This window comes from Panthera uncia, assembly GCF_023721935.1.
Source record: "Panthera uncia isolate 11264 chromosome C1 unlocalized genomic scaffold, Puncia_PCG_1.0 HiC_scaffold_4, whole genome shotgun sequence".
NCBI lineage: Eukaryota > Metazoa > Chordata > Mammalia > Carnivora > Felidae > Panthera > Panthera uncia.
The window spans coordinates 87552677-87558831 of record NW_026057585.1 but is presented as its reverse complement, the minus strand read 5'-3'; positions in this window follow the sequence as shown (position 1 = coordinate 87558831).

The window sequence follows — 6155 nt, the reverse complement described above, 5'->3', positions numbered from 1 at the left end:
ACTTCCGTGGTTTGTGCAAAATGGTCAAACCGGGGGGGGGGGGGGGGCGGGTTCTGGAAAAATTATGGCCTTTGGGGCCAGGCAGATTTATGTTCAAATCTCTTCTCTTTTACTAATGATGTTGTACTAAGTCAACTCTCTGTGTCTCAATCCCCCAATTTATAAAATGAAGCTAATTAGACCTACCTCATTTATTCAACAAATACTTATTGCATGCCTCTGCTCTGCAAGGCACCTGACATGCTCCCTCCACCAGATCTGTTACTCTCCTTGGTGCCTGGGGACACGGCATGGGGCCAGGTGTGTGGTAGGTGCTCCGTCCACAGGTCCACACAGGTTCTCTTCACTCCTTTCCCCTCCTCTGTTACTACCACTGATGCCTCAGGCTTGTGTAGCTGTTTGCAAAGCACCTTCACATTTATTATTTCCCCAGATGCTTTCAGGCTGAAATACCCATGGGCTGTGTGACACAAGGCAGGAGAAGGATGCAGTGGGATTAGCAAGCAGCATTGTGGCTTGGCCATGCCAACACCTTGCAATGTGGCCTTGGACAAATTTCCTTCCTTTCTGAGCCGAATTTTCTGCAAAATGACGGGGGGGGGGGGGGGGGCCGCGGGGGGGGGGGGGGGGAGAGCAAACGACCTCTGAGGGTCTTCTCCAATCTAAGATTCTAATTCTGAAAGAAGCAGGGTACCGTTGGGAATCCTGAATAAAGTTTGAACCCTAGAGACTTCTTTTTCCAACAGCGAACCGGAGGGCTAGCTCAGGCCTTCTGCAGCTAGTTTAGTGGTGGCGGGGCCTCAGCCTCTTATTCCAAATGCCTCTGAACTTTCTGTTCCCAGTTCTGCTCCTTTTACCAGCTTTTTCCCCCCTCTTGCATTTTTTATTTTTATGAAAGGATGTCATTAAGGCTTTTGTCTGCGCTGTTTTTGTTTCAGAACTTTTCTCACAATCCTATTTTTTGTTGAGGAATCCGCTCCTTTGCCCAGCTGTGGGTCCCGGTCCCACAGCTGTGTTGATCTAAGACTCAGCCCCAGACAGCCTGGCGCCAGGGTGGGACGTCATGCGTTCACACAGGGATGCGTGTCCCAGGCAACCTTTCCTCGGGCAGTCACCGGTCGGCGACTGCCGCCCCCACCAATGAGCGCCCGACACCCGAGAAAGGGGCGGGGTCTGCGCCGCCCGGACAGGCGAGCGGCTTGTCAATTGCAGATGCTGGGAACTTGATAACGTTCCTTGAATTGGGGCCCTTTAAAGTCTTTTTTTCCCTCCCTCCTTTAGTCCTTTCTTTTCTTCCTTTTGTTTATCCTTTCTTTCCACATTCTTCCTTGATCTATATAAGTATATAGTTTTTCTTTGTCGTCTCCTTCTTCCTTTTTAAACTATCTCCTCCCAGTGTCAGGAATCATTTTGTAAGCATTTCCAGGAACTGAATCTTCCTTTGCCAAAATTGAAAGAAAGAAAAAAAAAAAAAAAAGAAGAAGAAGAAGAAGGAGAAAAGAAAAAAAAATTCAGTGTTGTGTTCTCTGTTTTTTGAAGAGTTGGCAGAACTATTAAGTTATACTGTTTTGTCTCTAAAATTTTAAAAAATGGTGGGGGGTCTCTGAGCTGTTGCTTGCAAAGCCAAAGTAATGATGATGAGAACCGCAGATGTCTTTTTGCCTAAACTGAGTTTCTATCTATTTATCTACCTATCTATTTTTTCCAGTTGTGTTCCAAAGTGGGAATCAAGGGAACCTCAGAAGCTTGCCCAAGGTTACTGGGGATGTCAGCCGTGAACCTGGGGCCAGGACCCTGGCCTCCCCCTCACTGGACTCCCTGTCCACTCTCTCCCTTCTCATTAGCATTAGACCCCTGCTGTGGTCTCAGAACATCCCCAGATGCTGCATTTCCTAATAGGTACTGGTTTGCTCCTAAAGTGCCTGTAACTGTGTGCTCAGGACTTTCCAGCCACACACATAGAACATGTTCCAAAAAAAACAAAAACAAAAAACATGCTCCTTCTCCCATTAGCAAGGCTAGACCTCAAAGTGCCGCTTGAAACTCCTATGATACAAGGAAAGCACAGGCAATTCAGAATCAAGACCAGGCTCAAATTCCTGTATGGACTGCCTCCCCTCACTCTGCCTCAGTTGTCACCTCCGTACAATGGGAAGGAAAATAATATCCACCTGCCTCACAGCTGGGAGGATGAAAGGGGAGGAGGGATGGAAAGCGCTGTGGGAACCAATTAGTTATTTTTCTGTGCCACGATAGCCCCTGGTGTGTGGAATGGGTGGTGCCAGGTGAGTTTAATGGCTCCTGCTGAGACTGTTCTCAGGAATGTGGGTAATACTGAGAAGGGGAATGTGGGAAGCCTGGGGATCTAAGGCATGAGTCCTTATAGGGGTGAGGATTCCAGGGGCCTCCAAGATAGGCTACGCGATAGTTCAGAAGTAATTGGTGCTATCATCATCATCCTTCACTGAATCTTAACTGTGTGCCTACTCATACCTTATCTCATAGACACATTTTATGGCCAAGGAAACTGAGGCTCAGAGAGGTTAACATACTTGCCCAAGGTCACATAGCCAGTAAGTGGCAGATCCAAGATTTGCACCCATGTCTGCCTGTGTCAAAGCTTCTGTCCTTCTGTGCCTATGCTTTTCCTTCTGCCCCTTCAGGGGACCTTTTCGGAACATAGCTGGACCGGACAGTATTTTATTCTATAGGATAGAGAAAAGCAAGAGGGGGCGGTGCATTTGATAGGAAGACAGACACTAAGGTATTGGGGACATTAAGGGAAAGCCTTTGTTTTCTTTTTTAAAAAAGTACTTTTTTTTTTTTCATGTTTATTTTTGAGAGGGAGAGCAAGCATGGGAGAGGGGCAGAGAGAGGGGTATCCAAAGCAGGCTCGGCACCGACAGCAGCCAACCCAATGCAGGGCTCAAACTCATGAACCATTAGATTATGACCTGAGCTGAAGTCAGATGCTTGACTGAGCCACCCAGGCGCCCCAAGAGAAAACCTTTGTTTTCTAACAGAAAGACTCAGCATTGGAAATTTCTTGGAAATTTGGAGCTTTCTTTCCCCCCCCAAAAAACCCCTTTCCTGTCCATACTTTAAGGGATGTTTATACTTTTTTAAAAATCTTTTTTCATGTTTATTAATTTTGAGCTGGGGGAGGGGCAGAGAGGGAGAGAATCCCAAGCAGGCTCCATACGGCCAGCGCAGAGCCTAATGTGGGGCTCAGTTCCACAAATCGTAAGATCATGACCTGAACCGAAATCAAGAACCAGACACTTGGCTGACTGAGTCACCCAGGCACCCCAACAGACATCTATTCTTAAAGTGCAGAATGACTACTCCTGTTTTTTTTTTAATGTTTATTTTTATTTTTGAGAGAGAGAGAGAGAGAGAGAGAGAGAGTGGGGGAAGGGCAGAGAGAGAGGAAGACATAGAATCCGAAGCAGGCTCCAGGCTCTGGGCTGTCAGCACAGGCACACAGGCACCCCACTACTCCTGTTTTTAAGAATTAGCTTTGGGGGCGCCTGGGTGTCTTAGTCGGTTAAGCATCCGTCCGCTCAGGTCATGATCTTGAGGTTCGTGGATTCGAGCCCCATGTCGGACTCTGTGCTGACAGCCCAGAGCCTGGAGCCTGCTTCAGATTCTGTGTCTCCCTCTCTCTCTCTGCTCCTCCCCCAATAGCACTCTGTCTCTGCCTCTGTCTCTCTCTCTCTCTCAAAAATAAAAATAAACATTAAAAAAAATCAAAGAGTCAGATTTGGAATTGAATTTCCTCCCTTTCTCCTTCTTTCAACCCAAATCCAGCCTGGCTTGGTACAGCCATGCCACCCAGAAGTTAACTAACCCCTTGTTTCAACAGGTAGGCAGTGGCCATGAGATGTCCAGGATCTGGCTTGGCATCTGGGTGGAGGGGTGGACACCCACAGTGAAGCAGGTACGGAGTTTATTTTCTGAGCACCTATCCTTTGTTGGGTGCTTTATAAACTCTATCTTACACAATCTCTTCTAGAGGCTTTGGGGGATAGGTACTATTATGACAAAGATACTGAAGTTCAAAGAGATTTGTCACACAGCTGGTAGGAAATAGAACTCCACCAATCGAGATTTGAATCCGGTCCTGTGGTTCAAAAATTGATGCACACAAGGATGGAGACACACATTCAAACTTCACACAGTGTGCAGACACAAAGGACTGGTTCCCTTGCCCTAGCATTTCTAGACTAATGAGTATGGCCAGCAATAACCTATCAAGCAGGGACAGTTTGGAACTTTTAGAATTTGGAAAGCATCAGTAGGTTATGTGGAAGTTCAACTGTGACTTAAATAACAACAAAAGGAAATGAACATATTGCCGAGGTTTTACTAGTTCCAAAGCACTTTCATTCAGGATTTCATTGAACACTCCCAACCACCATAGGAGGCATATAGCTCACCTGCTTTGTAGCCAGTGGAATCTGTCTCTCTGTTTTCAGTAGACCTCAGAGTGCCTGGCACAGAGTGGGCACTTAGTAAACATGTACTGAATTAAGTTCCACCTCAGTCATCACTTTGGGGAGACCACCTGGGGGTGGGGGGGGATTTAAAACTTAGATGCAAGTTATACTGGATGACTCTGATTCTGTGACTCTCAGGTCTTTGCTGCAGACAGATGCTGACTGTTGTATTTGGGCTCCCACTAACAAGGGGTCAGAAAAGGCTTTAGAAAGATGAAGTCCAAAGGAAGAAAAAAATATGGCAAGAAAAAAAAATGAAAAAAAGAAAGGCCTTGAAAAGCAATGTTCACCCGGCCCGGATATTGTCTTGGGTTGGCCTAGGTCCCAGCCACAGTTCAAAGGTTTCAAAGACAGGTACTGAGGTCGAGGGCAGGGGAATAAAGGTGACCCTGCCAGAGAGGAAGGGGGTCCCCTATCCCCAAGCAGGCCAGAGCTCTGCAGTGAGCCGGAAATGCAGGGGTGTCCGAAAGCACAGGTAGGAGCTACTCATGAGTGTAGTCATCACAGGGGCCCAAGCACCAGCAGCCTTTTATTTTTATTTTTTATTATTTTTTTTAAATTTTTTAACGTTTATTTATTATTGAGAGACAGACGCAAAGTGTGAGCAGCGGAGGGGCAGAGAGAGGGGGAGACACAGAATCGGAAGCAGGCTCCAGGCTCTGAGCTGTCAGCACAGAGCCCGACATGGGGCTTGAACCCACAAACCATGAGATCATGACCTGAGCTGAACTTGGTTGCCCAACCAACTGAGCCACCCAGGCGCCCCAACCAGCAGCCTTTTAAAGGACAGCTTTTGATGAGTGCCAACAATGAGCCAGGCATCTTACATGTATTTTCTCTCTCTCAATCCTATCGTTTGAAGCTCAGAGAGGTGATGTGACTTGCCCAAGGTCACACAGCTGTTGGGTGGCAGAGCAGGGCAGCCTGAGTCCAGAGCTTGTGCTCTGAAGCATGAGCCAGGCTTATCAACTGGAGGGAGAAAGGAAGCAAATGCTGGAGAATGGGGACTACCTTAAGGAGGAATTGAGGATGGAAAGGGAAGGAAATTCACAGACCCTCATGATGTCAGGCAGCTTACATGTGTGTACGTCTCTGAGTAAGTGGATGCTTCTCTGAACGTGTGTGTTCCTCCCTTGAGTGTGTGTCGTTGGCCCTTCTCAGGGTTTTGGGACCCTCCTTGAGGGTTGCGAGTGAGGGTGGGGGTGTCTCCCCGAGTGCCCGTGGTCCCCTGCCTAGTATACGAGCTTCTCTGGGCGTGCGGCCTTCTCCCTAATGTGCCTGCTCAGGATGTGTCCATCTTCCCTCAATCTTGGGGCCAGGTGCAAACAGGGCCAAGAGGACAATGAGCCTGCACGCCCGGGTGGCCTTTTCCTCCACTCCCTCACCCACTGTGACCCCCCCCCCTCCGCCTTCACCCCGAGCCCTGGCTGCCCCCATTCTGGCCCCGTCCCGACCTTGGCCCTCCTCGCCAGCGCCCGGGTGCCCCACCTCGGCCCCGCCTGACCCTCTGGGCCCTCCCTGCCCGCGCCCCTGTGGCCCCCACCCCGGCCCTCCCCGCCTGCTCCCCGGGGCCCTGCGGCTCCCACCCCGGCCCTCCCCGCCCGCGCCCCGCGCCCCCACCCCCGGCGGCCCCAGGCGCGCAGCTGCGGGACACAC